Source organism: Sitophilus oryzae, unplaced genomic scaffold, assembly GCF_002938485.1.
Source record: "Sitophilus oryzae breed Bouriz unplaced genomic scaffold, Soryzae_2.0 scaffold_810_pilon_pilon, whole genome shotgun sequence".
Taxonomy (NCBI): domain Eukaryota; kingdom Metazoa; phylum Arthropoda; class Insecta; order Coleoptera; family Curculionidae; genus Sitophilus; species Sitophilus oryzae.
Genome location: NW_022147429.1, coordinates 3,198,708 through 3,217,402, shown reverse-complemented (window position 1 = coordinate 3,217,402; position 18,695 = coordinate 3,198,708). Strand labels below are relative to the sequence as shown.

The window sequence follows — 18,695 nt, the reverse complement described above, 5'->3', positions numbered from 1 at the left end:
TTAGAATGTTTTTGAAAAAAAAAAACATGTACGCCACTGATTTTTTTCTTTTGGTAGCAAAATTGGATAGGCTGTTTAATGCCAATTAAAAGATCTCCTTGATGAGATTGGTAAACGATATTAATCGGAATTAATACAATGAAATTAAAAATAAAATTAATAAATTATTTATTTTATCTAATCTATTATTAAATATTATTACTATTAGTCCAACCTACAACAAATTCAAATAAAAAAAATAATGTAATTTAAGATAATTTACAAAAGAGACCTAATTTTAAAAAATGTTAACATCCGATAATTTTAAAACTAGGCATTTCCAAACCCATGTTTTGATGAACTTTTTTCATATTTTTTGGTAAGGAATCAATGAGTACTTATTTAAAACTTTTTAAAAAAAGACTTTAACACCCTGTAGTCACGAAACTAAGCAGAATCGGACCTTATTTTTACGTGAGGAACCTTCCCACTTGAGACATGTTATTTGAAACACTCTGTATTTATAATATGCTTTTAATTTTTTTTCCAAAACCTTGTTAAGAATTAAAACTATTATCAATATATTAAAATAAAAATTAAAGAAATAGTTCGCAGGTATATATTTCGTTTTTATTTAAATCTCAATCAGAATATGACATTATAAGCTAAATAATCCTAAAATTTGTTCGTCTATGTTTGCACTAATCTGCGTGAATCGAAAAAAAAAATCAACCCGACAATAAAAAGGGAGTTAAACCAAAATCTCTAGATGTCAATCTAAACACAATTAAGCTGGAAAAAGCGGCCACTGGACAGTTTAATCCAAAATCCATTCTTTTTCATTACGTCCATCGCTCCGGTTTCGAGGGGTTCGTTTGCTTTTTCTGGAGGTGTTTCTAATCTCTCACGATTAAAAAAAGTCGATCAAACACTAATTAGTTTTTCTGTGCTCGTAAACACATAGATTATCCTTTTTCTCTCCTAATTTTCTGTTTCATTTTATTAGTAGTTTTTTTTTCGTTTAGCTGTTTTGTAATTGTAGTATTATCACACATATCGATAACAATGCAGATAAAAAGTTTTACATCAATAGTTGTATTCGTAGATATAATAAAGATTTAAAGATTAGTACCAATGACAATATTTTTTAATATTTATATGTATTTAGTATTAATGTTTAGCAATATTAACAAATATATATTCGCCAAATGCACGTAGTGTCTGGGACCGCCTTAATACATCTTAGTTTTTTTTCAATTTCTAAATATCAGATAAGGATAGACTGTACAAAAAAACAAAGATAATAGATATATATGAAGAAACAGATATTTTAGTGAGTTTTTTAGCATTTTTTGATATTAGAGTATTAACTTTTGATTGTTCTCCATTTTAAATAAGAAAAAAACAAAATAAAACTAGATTTTTGATCAACATTTAAATCAAAACAAACTATAAGAAATTAAGGTAGGAAGATTAGTTTCTAAATGTCATTCTAAGTCGATCCTATCCAGTGTATATCAAATGATATTATGTTTGCATCCGTTTGAATAAGTTCAATCCTACAGAAAAAGACGATCGAGTTAAGAATATGTCAGATTGAAACTAGACGATATACACGTAGTCAATAACGACGAATAATATACAGGGTGGTCCGAACTGTACTCCGGAAACTTCGGCAGCATATTCTGCAGATAAAAATAAGTAAAAAAGTTCGTATAAATGTATGTCCAAAAATGCTTAGTTTCGGAGATACAGGGTGTAGAAGTTTCATTTTTACTTCAATTTTTTCCAAATAATTTCTGAAGTAAAGTTAATATTTGAATGAAAATTGGTGTCTGGGAGTTTTTTGACATGAGAAATTTGATTTTGATGTCAATATGGCTCCTACTAGTAGAGGGCGCCACCTACATATTTTTTAACAGGTTTGAAGAGTAATAACTTTTCGTCCGTACCTGTATAAAACTACTGAGTAAAAAAATATACATTTACGACGTTTTTAACGTAAAAAATGTCTCTTGGTAAAAACCGCTACAAGTAATCGTTTTCGAGATATTTGGAATCGAAATTATTAATACCTGTCATCATTGACATTAATTAAACATGACTAAATAGTTATTAAACTGAAATCATAAATTCGAAATATTTTTGTGCCAAAAGTTCAACAGAAACTGTTTTATCATCATTTATTGCAGAAAAATTTATGATTATTTAAAAAAAAATAAAAATTTCAATTTATTATTTCAGTGAAATATACTCTGTTTTTTTTCTCAGGTAAGATTTCGACAGACGATGACAGAAGAAAAGCAGATGACATCCCATACCAATCTATTTATTTTACTAAAAAAAGTTTCTAATAATTTTTAAGTTAACTATGGATGGGTTTAAATATAAATCCGTCGTCTCTTGATGTTTGTAACCAGTTTTATTGGTTTATTTCAAAAATGACAGATCGTATTTCAATTTTATTGGTTTGACGGAACGATGAACGATAAACGGACGCCGATGCGTATGAATTCGCCTTCAGATTTTTTAGATTTTTGACGCTTGTCAAAGTCTTGCCAAATTATAGGTTATAATTTTGTGTCAACTTTTGTCAAATACCCTGTGTTTTGGAAGATGATGCATTTTGATTCGTGTTATTACGTTTGTGTCTTTTGAAGTCAAGTAGAGGACAAATCGAGTGAAAATTAACTGTACACCCAGAGCACAGTTTATGGTTAATACTCGCTGCCCAGACAGAAAGTCTTATACACCAATAAAGTTACCATCAATAAAGTTCGTATACGATCTCGTCGTAGATAAGTGCATCTCGAATATGGTAGAAGGACCATACTAAAGACATACTAAAAACTGGAGTAGCTGTAAAATATCGACATCTCACGATAGGTAAATAATAGATTTTAGTACTGCAGAAAAATAATGTCAAAAGGTACTGGTTTAAAATTTAGATTGAAGTTAATTAATCAACCTTTAAGGTATAAAATTTGGTAAGTGTTATTATTAATAAAATAGTTTGTTTTATCTATGTTGTTTTATTTATTCCTGTGGAATATTACAAATTTGTATTTGTACATAAGTTATATTAATAAATAATATAATCGTAAATGCGGGAAGTAAGAAATCCTAAAGCTTGAAAGTAAGAAATAGTTTTTTTTATATTTTTTTGGTTGGATATATCTTGTTCCTGTTTGTTTTGTATTAACACATACCATTTTTTATTAAATAAAATAACTCGATTACATTTTTTCAGTTCTATACAGTTTTTTTTCACAATATATTGAAGTAATCACTTGTCAGTCAAATATCAAAAGTCAGTTTAAATATATTAATTTCCTGCTATGCGTACCAGTTGTACCAACTTATTTCTTTGTAAAATAAAGTAAACTACTTTGAAATTAAAATGACAGACACATCTATCACTGTCAAGGATCTTCTCGTTGGACAGACTATAACTATCTACTCAATGTGTTTATTTTTCGTCAATAATGACATGTATTGACTATTTCCATTCTAAATATCTTAAAAACGGTTGCTCGTAGCGATTTTTACAAAGAGATATTTTTTACGTAAAAAGTTACAGAGATGTATATTTTTTTGCTCGGTAGTTTTATACAGGTACGGACAAAAAGTGATTACGCTTCAAAACAGTTAAAACATATGTAGGTGGCGCCCTCTACTAGTAGGAGTCATATTGACATCAAAATCAAATTTCTCATATCAAAAAACTCCCAGACACCAATTTTCATCCAAACATTGACGTTACTTCAGAAATTATTTAGAAAAAATCGTAATGAAAATGAAACTTATCTCCGAAGCTAAGCATTTTAGGACTTAACATTTATACGAACTTTTTTATTTGTTTTTATATGCGGAATATGCTGCCGAAGTTTCCGGAATACAATTCGGACCACCCTGTAAGACTATCTTTATGTTTGTGTTGGGTACTACTTTGGCGAATATATCGTCTAATGAGGTATGTTTTCGAGGGTCACCATAAATGGCTACAAAAGATTTTATTCCGGACATCTATCTCATCAGCACAAGCATTATTATTTTTGAAGATAAGCGCAGCATCTTGTAAGTCTATGTTCCTGTCAGAATAATGTAATGTCTATGTTCCTGGAACAGAATATTTGATTTTAAGCTAGTATTAGTAATTTTAGTCTTTCGTATTTAGGAGCTTATTAGTCTTTCGTATTTAGTCTTTAGTCTCGTATTTAGGAGCTAACATCAATAGTCAGTGCGACCCGAAAAGAGAAATATTTTCAAGAATTGAGTAAGCGAGAAAAATCTTTGTGAGAATGAAATAATTTTTTACAAAACGAGACCTCAGTGCGGAACTCAGAACTCGAATGGCCAGATGTTACGTCTTGTCTGTGTTACTCTATGGATGTGAGAGCTGGACACTGGATTCACAGACCGAAATGAGAATAGAAGCCTTCGAAATGTATGTATACAGACGGATGCTGCGAATCTCATGGGTACAAAGGATCACCAACGATGAAGTACTCCAGCGCATGCAGAAACAAAAAGAGATACTGAACACCATCAAGGAAAGAAAAATGCAATACCTGGGTCATGTGATGAGAGGTGGTAGATACGAAATACTGCGCCTCATAATATAGGGCAAAGTGCAAGGGAAAAGATCAGTAGGAAGACGCCGGAACTCATGGCTAAAAGATTTGAGGAGATGGCTTGAACGCTCGTCGGCGCAAATCTTCTGGGCTGCAGTTTCCAGAGCCACAATTGCCATTTGGATTGCCAACCTTCGGCAGGAGAGGGCGTGATAAGAAGAAGAAGTAACTTTAGTACAATCTTTGAAATGGTAGGTGCTAATGCTGTGAGTAAGATCAACAGATCTGTGCTCTCTCCAACATTTATTACTGGTGAATAACTCAGTGATAAGTCAATTGCAGTCGTAACAGTGAATCTATCAGCACGTTCCTCTGCTACTTTTACAATAAATACTTCATCATCCAGCTTTCTATGGAGAAATGCTCTTTTGAAGTGCCAAAACTGATAGAAATAACTATTTTTAAGCATCAGTTTTAGCTATGCTACTGATCCGAATTGAACGAATTGATACTCATTCTAGGCAGAATTGTTGGACGACGGAACGCAAAAATATTTATTTTCTCGGCATGTATTACTTGATGTAAAATTCTAATTTGATGCTCTGTAACTTTTGTATGGCTTCTTATTTAGAATGATTGTTTCCGTCTGACGAACGTTTGAACGTCACTTTAATGTCTTTATCAGCCAAATAGGTAAATATCACCATTTTTCATCTTTCGATTTCTGCGATACCACTGATCGAATATGTGTACGAATTGAACAAATTACTCATTATACGCATTTAATGGTCTTTAATTTTTGTAATAATGAAATATTGCGTAGAAAGCAACATTTCGGAAACATTTTGTGGGGAAATGGGGAAACAGCAGAACACCTTATCACTGAGTGCGCCGAGACGACGACCATTCGTGCCATGAACCTTGGCACGTCTGATGTCGAGGATGGAGAGCTGGCCTCTGTGGAGCCGTCTCAGATACTGGCTTTTCTTAAAGCCCTGAGACTGTATGATGAGTTATAACTCGTTATAACTCGTTATAACTCAAGAAAGGGGAACACACAATAGATCTATAAGGTCGCGGTGATTAACTCCCCTTCTAAACATTCTACATTCTACATTCTACAACATTTCTTAACTATAGGCGAAAATATGAAAAAAATCAAGAATTTTAACATCTTTTGATGTCAACTGAACAAATCAAGACCATAATTAGTTTACCCACACTTTTTTCCAAGTGAACCCTCTAATTTGATTGGCTTATCAAATGGGACAATAGAAAAATCGTTAAACACCAATTTAAAGTCAATTAAGCTAAGAAATCACCTACATTTGAATCTAATTGGGAAGCTATTCGTTTTCATTAACCTTATTATGCCATTTCTGGGGGTTGCTTTTGGAGAAGATGGTGTTTTGCAGAGACGTGTAATCGAAGTTTTTCTCTCAATTGCAATCTAAACTAAGATAGGAACACTTAAAACTTTATGTCATCGAGTAAGTACCACAAGCAGTGAACAAACATGTTTTAATGCTGAACTAAATAATTTTATAAAGGATGTGCCTCTTCAATGTATTGTTGGTGCTTTAGACTCTTTGGTATATAAAAAATATCAGAAAGGATCAGGTGAAAGACAAACAATATAACAATAAAACTGTTTTTAAGTCGATAACTACTCTAAGTAGCGTCTGAACAAAAACCAGACACTAAACATCGAAACAAGAAACCCAGTGTTTCTACTAGATGCCCTGTGAATATAGTAAGTCGTATATTGGGGGAATAAAGATTTGGGAATAATCAATTTGAAGTGATTCCAACTTGTAAAGTATATAATTTATCATTCTTTGTATGTATATCAAAAGGAACATATACTGACATATGTTGCTTTTCTTGCAGATCTTTGTGTTCTATTTAATGTTTAATTATAAACTTAAAATACACTCGCTAGAAAGCGCCAGTCTAAACATACCTAGGCCACAGTTCAGTTTAATCTCAAAAGTTATCTTTTTTCGTTGAGTTTATAGCGCCCGGCTGAAGGGTTTCTGGCTTTCTTCGAGCTGTCTCATGCGGAGATAAGGTTTTGTTCGCGTTCCGCGAAAGTGTAAAGCAAATAAAAAAGGGGCGCAATCAGTGGCGAGTGTGAATTACTTAGAAACTCAAAAGTTTTATTTTTTTTTGGTATAATTGTCAAACATATTCGAATTTAATTTTTATAATTCCACACTGAAAAAAATATAAGTAATTTTACAAAAATTATTATATTGATATTTTTTACAGGGAGTGTGTCACGCTGATGCCTTTAACAATCAGGGAATCGGTTATATAATCGCGGTGCATTCCTTATTAGGCTATTATAGTCAGCGAAAGTATAATATTTTGTATTTTTTGTATATTTTGAATATTGGGGCCTAATAAAAAGATTCGATTTGATTTGAAATTAGCCATACAGCGATTTTACAAACGTTGTAAAACTAAAGAACGATGGTAAATTTACTACAATAATCTGTAGCAAGAAATAACCTCCAATATTGTTATTAAATTCACAAATAAATGTTTTCAGTGTACGGAATATTGGGACACCCTGTATTGTATTTAATTGTGTAATAGTGTTACTAATTTTACTGCTAGTAATATTTCATCACAAAATATTTTAACCTTAAACTGAATATATTTTTAAATACTATGTTATCTATGTATAGCAAGTCAAGATGTAGCTGCGTTTAATGCAGATCCGCCACTGGAGGCAATATCACAAATTAAAAATGCTCTCTAAACGCAAATTAGAAAAAGAAATCGCGGTCGAGTTTGCTAGGCAATTAAAGGTTTTTTTCTTGGGGAGAAATAATGTTGTTCAAAAAGTTTGCGTGGAGTGAAGTTTGCAAATACAGATTATTCACAACCGAGGCTTTTGCACTGTATACATTTTTACGTAATTGAAAAAATTCGCGTCGTAATTTTTCTTTATTTTCCGAATTTATTGAAAAATTTCTAGACATTTTTAAATTAAAAAAATGGATGTTAAGAAAAACGAAAAACTTAAACGGACAACCAGATAGAGCTTTGTCGGAACAGATATAGTCTGTCCAACGACAAAATCCTTGACAGTGATACATGTGTGTCTGTCATTTTAATTTCGAAGTAGTAGTTATTTTATTCTACAAAGAAATAAGTTGGTACAATGGAACGGCATAGTAAGAAATTAATATATGTATTTAAAATTTGAGTGTTACTTTTCACTCAAATTTTAAATATATTAATCGAAAAATATAAAAATAAACTGTATAAAACTGAAAAAATCTAATCGAGCTATTTGTTTAAAAAAATTACGGTATTTATTAATAAAAAACAAACAAGGGTGTATTTTAAACAAAACACCACATACAAAAAAAATATAAAAAATAACTATTTCTTACTTTTAAGCTTCAAGAAACTACCTGCATTTATTATTATATTTATCAATATAACTTATGCACAAATAAAAAAAAATAATATTGCATAGGAATAAATAAAAGACAACATAAATAAAACAAAATATTTTATTAATTATTAACACTTACTGAATTTTATACCTTAAAAGTTGATTAACTAACTAATCATAATTTGTTTTAACCACCTTTTGACATCTAAATGTTTACCTATCATATAACGAGATGATATAGAAACTTTACGATGGTAACTTTATTGATGTATAAAACTCTGTCTGGGCACCGAATATTAGTTAATATTAACTAATATATAACTATAAACTGTAGTCTGGGTCTACAGTCTACAGTTCATTTTCCCTCGATTTTTCATCCACTTAAAAAGACACAAAACACACATAACACGAACCAAAATGCAAAAACAATTCGCTTATAATTTTATAAAAAAAAATTATAAACAAATGTTTATAATTTTCTAAAACGCAGGTTATGTGACATATGTAATTTGACCCAAATTTATAACTTATAATTTGGCAAGACTTTGACCACAATTTGACAAGCCTCAAAAATCTTAAGTCGAGTTCATACGCTTCAGCGTCTATGCATCGTCCATCGTTGCGTCACTCCAATAATATTGAAATATGATCTGTCATTTATGAAATAAACTAATAAAACTGGTTGCAGCAACAAAAGACGACGTACGATGGATTTATATATAAATCCATCCATAGTTAACTTAAAAAATATTAGAAACTTTTTTTAGTGAAATAAATAGATTGTTCATCTGCTATTTTCCGTCATCGTCTGTGGAAATCTTACCTAAGAAAAAAAAACAAAGTATAGTGATCCTGTACATATTAAAAGTAATTGCTCATATTGATCCACATTATATTTGTAAAAAACACGATAATAAAAAAGACAGACAATATAAATCGGTCTTTGGTAGTTCGAAGAAACCAAATCGCAATAAAAGAATGTCACTAACGACCGATCCAACATTACGGTTAAGCAAAAATATCGACTGGAGTGAGTTTTAATCAGAAGACATTATTTTTCATTAACACTATCACGCCATTTCGAAGGTTTGCTTTTCCTGGAGCTGTCTGTAGTCGAGATAAGGTGTGTTTCGCTTTGAAAATTTAAGTGAAACAAACTGGGCGCAACAGCCCAAATTAAAAAAAATACATTACAAACGAAGTGTAGCATCATCAAATTGTAATTTCCTCCTTTAATGAAGTTTAATTGGCATGTATTGCAGAGTGAGATTGACAAATAGACTGACAGTCCCTACATTTCCTGGATTGAATGCCATCGTGCCCAAACTCTATGATAGCATATTTTTTGTATAGTATTCAATTTTTTTTTGTTTGGAATTTCACAGTTTTTTTTCTTAGGGCAACGGCCAAGATACGTGGAAACTATGGTAAAGAGAAATATTTTCATGTATTAGAAAGTGGTCATAAAAGAGGGAAGACTTAAGCTGGCGCTGTTGTAGCAAAAACCCTAAATTTGAAATAAGCGCTGAAAATGTTTAAGAACAGGAAATAATTAAAAACAGATAGACAAATATGCGATTTCTGAAGAGTGCTGAAAGCTGTTGCCCCTCTTTTTGATAACTTCACTTTATTTATAACCGCTAAGTGCAGTTTGCTGAATTATTGCTTGTCAGCGTCACTGTGGTCATTTAGTAAAACCTTATTCTTCCCATTTTAGCATATATTTATAAAGTAACCATATTGGCTCCAAACTGCATTCTGCGATGCCGAGCCGATGAAATGGGTATATAAATCTTCTGAAGGAATTTGGCATAAGTTAGTTACTGCGCAAGCGTAGTGCACAAGCTTGGATTTTGAATTATCGATCGGATAATTAGATCAATAAGAGAGTACACGCTAGCACTGTTCACTCATACGGCTTAGTCCAACTTCGTACGGCTTTCATTTGCGCTCCCGTTCGACAATTGGCTAATCCTCAGATTAAGGGCTAATCGATATACGGAATTTTGTAGTTGCGCTATTGCGCCAGTGTCTGCCTAGAAGACGAACTTATGTGAAATATACATGGACTGGTTATCTAGTTGTCTCTAACTCGGCTTAAACTCCAACACATTGCAGGGATAGGCGATAATCTATATAGAGTTTATGTATAAGTATATGCATTTTGCATGGTGACCAATTTTTCAAATAAAGTCCCATAAGATATGTTTCTCCTTACCTCCTTGATCACCGAAGTAAAGCGACGTTAGGCAATGTGAGAGTATGGACGGGCAAACCTGGAAAACTGCGTCATACTGTTGTTGTTCCAAGGCAAGAGTGAATAAATCTATTGAGACGTACTGCTCATTCACGCCGCTTAAATACCGGATGAGATATCCGGATCACAGGTATCTAATAAGAATTAATTTAGAACTGAAGCGGTTGACCATTATATGGCTGAGAACCCCGGTTTGGACTCCGCGTAAGCAAAGCCTCGTCCAGATGATCCCTGGCAGCAAAAAATAGATGTTAACTTAAAATACTTTTTTTTTGAACTACAGAGAATATTCATTAAAAAACGCATTATATGGTTTTACTAAAAATATAAAGTAGCTTGTCTATAAAATAAAATGTGTCTGCAATTTAAAATCATTGAAAACCGGTAGCATAATGATATAATATTTTAACTAACCAACATCACCAACATGTAAATTAATTAGTTTAAATAAATCAGTCCAGCAAATAAATACGGGTTTAATAATTTTATTTATAAAATTCATATCTGATGAAATGTGAGCTCTTTACAATATGCAGACTTTAACGATGTATTTTGGTGTATTTCTATAATATAATTAATTAAACTTTGATTTTCTATAGTGAAATATAACCCTGGTTGAGGCATTAAATCAATATTTTTATAAAAACAATATAAAAATGTAATGTAAAATAAAATTAAAAATCACAATTTATTAATAATATTTTAAAGTAAAAATAGTACCAGATGCTCGGTCATCTATCGCTAGCACAAGAACAAACAACTCTCAGAACACGACTTGTTAGAGAACATAATATATATATGCAGATTCCCATCTCCGTGATCGTACATCGAAAGGCTAGTTGTAAATTTGTAAAAAGACAACATTTTTAAACAAAATATATGTAGATCTTGCAACATTTTTAGTTCGTTACATGTCTTATACATGTAATATAATAATACGCGTATTGTCACCGTATTCCGTATCGCTCGGGACTGATAATTTATTTGAAACGCTTGGCGTAGTTCTAATGTTTTCAAGTCGACAACCCTGCGATGCTTCTGTGGACATTTATTTTCAAGATTTCGCTCTCCGCGATATAACCTCACTTTTGGTTTTGCCGGTCTGTCGCCATCAGCAACCCGGCTAAGAGAAATGGTAATTATTTAAATCTTGCTGCATAATCTGAATCAGCTGCTATTTCGAAGTTACAGGTAAAGATGAGATATTGTCTTTTATAGATTCGTTATTATTACTGAGTATTTTTAGGGTAGAGTTTTGGCTTGGCCCAACTTAACTCGTATTTGTATTTTGCTGGCAATTGTGTTCTTTTGCTTTTGTCCTCCCGAACGTATGGAAGAAAGGACAGTTGCCTTGTTTATTATAATTATTGAGCCCTCGGAAGTATTTCGTGGGTCCTATGGACGGATGTCCTATGGATGGATGTCCAAGGTACGGACATTATCCTATATAAGGGTAGTGATTCATATGGATGGATGTATCTCTGTTCAATATCTATATTTTTGATTTATTATTGTTAATTAGTTTTTCTCCAGTGAAATACAGTATCCACGACTGCTCTCCGATGAAAAGCTGCCGTTAGCAGCGGTAGTGGTTTAAAAAACGCTATAATATATCTAGAAGACAACAATATATAGAAATTATTTAATGGCGAAATAACATAAAGTTTGTTCAACGAGGGAATACAGTGACAGTTGTTATCCGTCATTTTAATTCACAGGCAAATTGAATTTTCTTTTATTTCGTAAATGTGGAAATCTTTCCTGGCTAGTTGGACAGATTTTAGTATGCTATACAGACTTGTAAGAGGTAATAATGAAAATTCCTCGGAAACTACTAAACATGGGTACGTATTAAACAATATTTTCGAAGTGACTTTAGAATTATCATTATTAAGCTCTAAAAAATTACTTACATGATAAAATAAATTACCTCTCCTAGAACAAATTTGTACTGTACTACCATAGTTTGTTGTCTATTTATGTATAGTCTGTACAACAAGAGAATATGACAATGACAGCTGCTATCAAATTTACCTCAAAAAATATACCAAGAAATTGATCGTGTTTGTTCGTGTCATCTGTCGAAATATAGTATTGTCTAGCCAGTGGGACTAGTTTAGACTACAACTGCATTCAATAAATATTGAAATAAAATAAGTAGCAATAACGAATTCTAATAAAATTATAAAACGCCATCTTAAATCGTTTCGAAGGAAACCCAAACAAAACCACCATATTTCAATTTATATTAAAGTTTTCTTCAACATTCCTACTTCCTTTTATTTTAATAACGGGTTTTAACGACAATGAGATTATTTTCAGGTCGGTCACGTTTTCAAGCAATCGTTTCTTTTGAAAATTTCTAATAAAATTGGACAATGGATTCGAAATTAAATATTTATGAGTAGGAAGTGATAAGGACCACACGGGAAGCTCTCTGTTCATTATGAATCGACTTCCTACCGTCTGACAATGAATGAATGAACGATTTTGATAACACACTGATATCTGCGGGAACAAATTCCATTATTATTTAATAAGATATTTATGACGGAAACGTGGATTTTAATAAAAATAAACAATGGATTGTGTGTGGTACCTTTAAAAGGGTAGCTAGAAAATACTACCATCTGCATCTGCATCTGGTCAAATAGGCAATAAGTAATATTAATCTATTATTATTATTACTATTATAACTAATACTACTATAATTAATTTAAAGAACATCCAATGAATATCCAATGTCTCTTTATAATGTTCTAATACACTAAAAACCTTGTTGGCTTGCACTAAGCCAGAAATCTCGACAATATTCTTTGTACCTACAAACTAGATTACTAAGTGTTTCTTTCTTTCGTGTCCTCTGTAGATAAAATTATTGTTGATAAGTTAAATTGCATTAGCGTTCACATGTTAGTGAAGTTTGAGTTCATCATTGTTCAACAACAAACTTCTGGGTATCTATTTTTAACTGTTTCGATGTTTCAATCGCTGGATCTTCATGGAGTTTTTTGTAATACCTATACCAGTTCACCAATAATGTTACTTTTTCTAAATGTACTGTATCGCATATTAGGTCAGCTTTTGACCATTGGGATTCGTCTTTATTAAGACAAACCTTACGGTACTAAGTACTTAATTTGAAGACAGTTTTGAATTATACTGTCTCCAGTTAATGTAGAAGTTTCAGATGGTAGTTGTATGGGGGGTAGAGCCGTAGAGGTAAGGAGAATCATCTCTTATGGAACTTGTTTGAAAATATGGTCACCTAAAAGGGGAAAATGAGCGTTCACTAAATAACCACAGTGATGCCAATATTGCTAATAAGCAATACGAGATCGAACTGAACTTAGCGGATGTAAATAAAGTGAATTTAGTCGAAAAAGAGTGCTAACACGCGCCTTCAGAAAGCGCATATTTATCTATCTCTCTTAAATTATTTCCTGTTCTAAACATTTTTGGCGCTTCTTTCAAATGCTACAGCAGCGAAATCTTAATTGTTCCCTCCTTGATCGCCACTTTTTTAACCAAAGTTTAAAGAATTCTATTAATTCTGCGAACTTTACCTCTATCCTTCATAGGTAGTTGTTAAATTGCAATTTTCTCACCTATTTACATCTACAGTTGTACCGTTAAAGTTGTACCTTTTACATCTACAGTTGTACGGTCTACAACCGTACCAAAAACCGTATAAACGTTGATCTATTCTTAGAATAGGATATAGGATATTTTAAGAAGAAGAGTATTCTAATACCTACCCTTACATGAAGTGACAAAGAAATCATTAAGTCAACACTTTAAGGTTTCGTCGGTAATTGCTAGATCGTGCTTCCTAGTGTTTTCAATGAACGTCATTGTTATTTATTACTTCTTGGTTTAATCTTAACTTCTTATGGCGCTTCCTTTGAGGGGTCTATATAAGGTTTAAATTTCTCAGAAATATATTAAATATACATATGCATAAAATTAAAAAAAAAATGTTATCTGTTTCATAAAGAAATAAAAAGTACAATATCTCGTCTGATTTTATTTGTATATGAATGTAACAACAATAATTCAAGGATTATGAATTAGTGCTACTCAAACTACTTTAACTTCGACAGTGACTCACTCACCGTCATCAAAATACTAAGGTATTTCTAGACGTGTTATAAACTTAGTGCTACCTAAAATTTAGAATTTTAGGTAGCACTAAGCTTATAATGGAAGAAAAAAAATCAAAAACCTCGAAATATCCTTAGGGATTAAAAGTTAGATGTCTAGCCGTTGCCGGTAACTGACTTTCCGGCGATGGTATTATGAGAACCGGTGATAGGATTGTTTTGAAAATTTGGATTTTTATATAAAGGCATCTACGCCATCTATCTAAAATATTATCAGCGTTACGGTGTTGTCGGATTATGTGAAAAGTGGTAGCATCGTTGTTATTTTAAATAAAACACCCAGTCTATCATAACAGTTTTGAAAACTTCTTTCATATCTTATAATTTTTCTATTATACTAATTTATACCTATCTCATAATATAGTTTTCGAGATAAAAAATAAGATATGTGTAAAATTGACAAAAACATGATTTTGAATAAGCATTGGTAAAATCATGAATTGAACCTTTTAAAAATTGAAATTTGAGTTATAACGAAGTCAAAATCAAAAGTTGTTAGAAAACTAGAATTAACTGATTTCATATTATCTGATTTTATATAATAATTCAAAGTTTATAAATTATTATTTCATTAATATTATTTTGAATGCTATATTACCCTAGAAAAAAATAGGATATTCTACAAAAAGAAATGAGATCCAATAAAAACATAGAATGTTTAATGTTAATGCCCAGTCTTGCAACACAAGCCTTCCACTATAAAAAGTTGTGAGATCTCATGTAAACCAAATCAGTTTATTTTATTTAGTTTCTCTTTAAGCACCTATTCAACAATTTTGTTATAAATTGTTAGTATCAATATTAGACATCTTTATTTCTGCAATAATTATAATGACTTGGTAATTGCACGATATGATATTTTATACTAATTAAAAAACTTTATTCTTAGGTCCACTGTTTAGATTTACTTAGTAATCGAAATGATGCCATGCAATTGCCAAGTCCATTATAAAATTTAAAAAAGGCGTCCATTGAACTCAAAGAGACCTGGTTTGTAATAATATAAAAGCCAAAGCAATAAGACTCTAAGTCTCGGTCTTAACATTTAATATGACCAAATTAAATTGTTACACGTGTTTCGTTCATACGAGCATCATCAGACAAATTTACAGATAAGGTCACACCACACACGTTTACATCTTACATATTATAAGTGTTGTTTTAATATATAAGATGTAAACGTGTGTGGTGTGACCTTATCTGTAAATTTGTCTGATGATGCTCGTATGAGCGAAACACGTGAAATAATTTAATTTGGTCATATTAAATGTTGAGACCGAGACTTAGAGTCTTATTGCTTTGGCTTTTATATTATTAAGTCCATTATAATTGCTAACAATTTATAACAAAATTGTTGAATGGGTGCTTAAAGAGAAACTAAATAAAACAAACTGATTTGGTTTACATGAGATCTCACAACTTTTTATAGTGGAAGACTTGTGTTGCAAGACTGGGCATTTTTTACATTCTATTTGTTTTTTATTGGATTCAATTTAAAAAGAAAAATAACGATTTTTATTCTTCCTCTCTTAAAAATATATAGAACTAGCGTGAACTAGCGACTTCGTTCGCGTCGAATTAATCATTGGTAAGCAAAGCAAGAATTTCCATTAACATACAAACTGGATAAAATTTTCTCACATTTATGTCAGCATGAGAAAAAACAATATGGCGATATTATTATATAACTTGGTAATATTTGAGGGGTAGTTTCATCTCGTTGGAATTTGACTTTCGAAAAATCCGTTTGCAAAAATAAGTTACCTCAATCAGTTTAAGCAGAATCGTGGTTAAGAAATTACCCAACTTTTTGGAACACCCTATATGATTTTTTAAAAAAATTTAAAAATATGTAAAAAAACAAATAAATTATGCTTGTCCAAGCGTTTTCCCCAAGGACTAACCGTTTTTTAAATAACAAATATTGTAATATTTGAGGGGCGTTTTCGCCCTCTTGGAATTTGAGATTCGAGGAACCCCTCCTTATCGAACCTCCACACTCCACAGTCAATCCGTTTGCCAAAATCGTGATTAAGCAGAATCGTGATTACTCAATGGTCATATTTTATGAAACACCCTGTATAAATTTATAAAAAAACTTAAAATATGTAAAACAACAAAATAAAATATACGTGTTTAAACGTTTTTTCGGAAACTTGACCGTTTTTTAAATAAAAAATATTGTAATATTGGAGGGGTGGTTTCACCCTCTTGGAACTGGAATTTCGAAAAATCCCTTCTTATCGAACCTCTACACCCTAAAATCAACCTGTATGCCAAGATTGAGCTTCTTACGTTGAGTGGTTTGAGCAGGATCGTGATTAATCAGTATGTCAGTCACTTAAGGATTTTATATATTAGTATAGATTCCGATAGAGAATTTAAAATTTCGAATTGATAAATAACTGAACATGATTGTTTAACATAAGTTGATCCCCTGAACTCATTCACAGTTAGAGTTCAATCCGTTTTCGACGCGATCTTCAAATAATGCCATATTACCATACAGCACTTAAATCCCTGTCTTATTCAGAGTCTTGGGAGTATTAATGGCACTACATGTTTATACCTCAAGAATATTTAAATCCCCTCGACTTAAGTCATTGTCAAAAACATGAAATTTATTCATCATTTCTGTTATGCATTATACGGACCTCTTAACATGTACACACAAATGAATAATATACAGCTATACGTTATATTTACTTAAATGGTATTTTACATTACTTGTCAACAAAATCGAACTTATTTTTTGTTATATTGACAAACATCTCTAATACAAATATAATTTTATGTGATTTTTGTCTACGCGTGACATTTGGAGACCCCTGAAACACAACAGATAAAGTCGGCATCATATGGGTATTTTTTATTTATTGCTTTAGGTGAAATTAGACTTCGGCTTTAGTTTTTTCATTAGATTGTAGGGATGAGCAAAACTGTGATTATCCAATCGTAATAGAGACGGCGAATGCGATTTTTAAATCGCTGCAACTGTAACCTGCAATTTCGATTTTAATATTTAAAAATTGTACTAGGTATATAATTGTGTATGTACCTATAGCTTAACAGATAAAAGCTACAACACATAGTATAGTTATTAAACCTTAATAATATGCTGCAACTAAACATACCAATTCAATACCTACTCTTTCTACGGTTCTCGGTTATCTAATTCTTTATCCAATTCTTAAAAGATCTTAAAGAACTATTTTTTTAAGATGGTTCACCTCTAAAACTTTTTTTATTTTTTCAAATAAAGATACGAGATTTGGTACGTTAGCATATGACATAAATCAGGATTGATAGACGTACCTATTCAATTGATTTGTATTGAATCCTGTTTCACCGTAAATAACTCAATCTTTTGATTTTTTAATGACACCCTCAGTATCTTTATTACTTTATTCGATACAAAATGGCACTCTAAATAGTATAACAATTGAGATATGATTAAAAAATACGATTTGGGCATTTTTTAATCGGCCAGGACAACACATGAAAAATAATAGACAATTATTTTTTTTGCAATGATCCTTGTTAAAAAATTAGTGTTTTTAACACAGTCACGGCATTCTAGATTGGAATCTAAAATACGATTTTTAAGACTAAATGTCAAAAGTTGACATATGATATGGCATTCTATTCAGAGTGGTATTTTCTATCGAATAAAGTAAAAAAATACCGAGGGTGCCATTTAAAAATCAAAAGTTGTAGTCATTTCCGATGAAACAGAAAGTGATCATAACGAATTCAGTACGTCAATCAATTCTAATATATGTCATATGCTAACATACCAAATCTCATTTTTTTATCAGAAAAAAATAAAAATGTTATGGAAGCGAACCACTCTTGAGAAACACCCGGTATATTATGATGTTGGCCGTAGGAAATAATATCTTCTCTATAAATAAATAAAATTAGAGAAAAAATTCAACCGCAGTTTATTAAATGCTTCAATGGATCACAAAATTACATTCGCAACAAAATCGCAAATCGCAACTCTTTAAAATTCAAACTAGCAGAAATCACGGTAATAGTTTACAAAATCACAATAGCAACAAAATTTCAACTCGCAACTGTAGTAATATTGGTTGCCCAAATTGAAACTCGCAAATAGAAGAAATCGCATTCGCTATGAGAGCCAATTGCAAGATGAAAGTGCGATTTTAAAATCGCTGCGATTGAATCGCAGTTTGCGATTTGTTGCTCATCTCTATTAAAATGGAATAAAAATAAATAACATGAAAAATGTATCTAGTTATTCTCAGATATCTGTAAAATATGACATTTAAAAAAAAAGATAGGTT

At 31.4% G+C, this 18,695-nt stretch overlaps 1 protein-coding gene across 3 annotated transcripts in view; it reads right to left on the bottom strand.

Moving 5' to 3' along the window:
• The window catches only part of LOC115888967 (neogenin), a 326,830-nt gene that overhangs the window by 68,801 nt on the left and 239,334 nt on the right, over nucleotides 1-18,695 (bottom strand). The gene's annotated exons all lie outside the window — the stretch shown is intronic.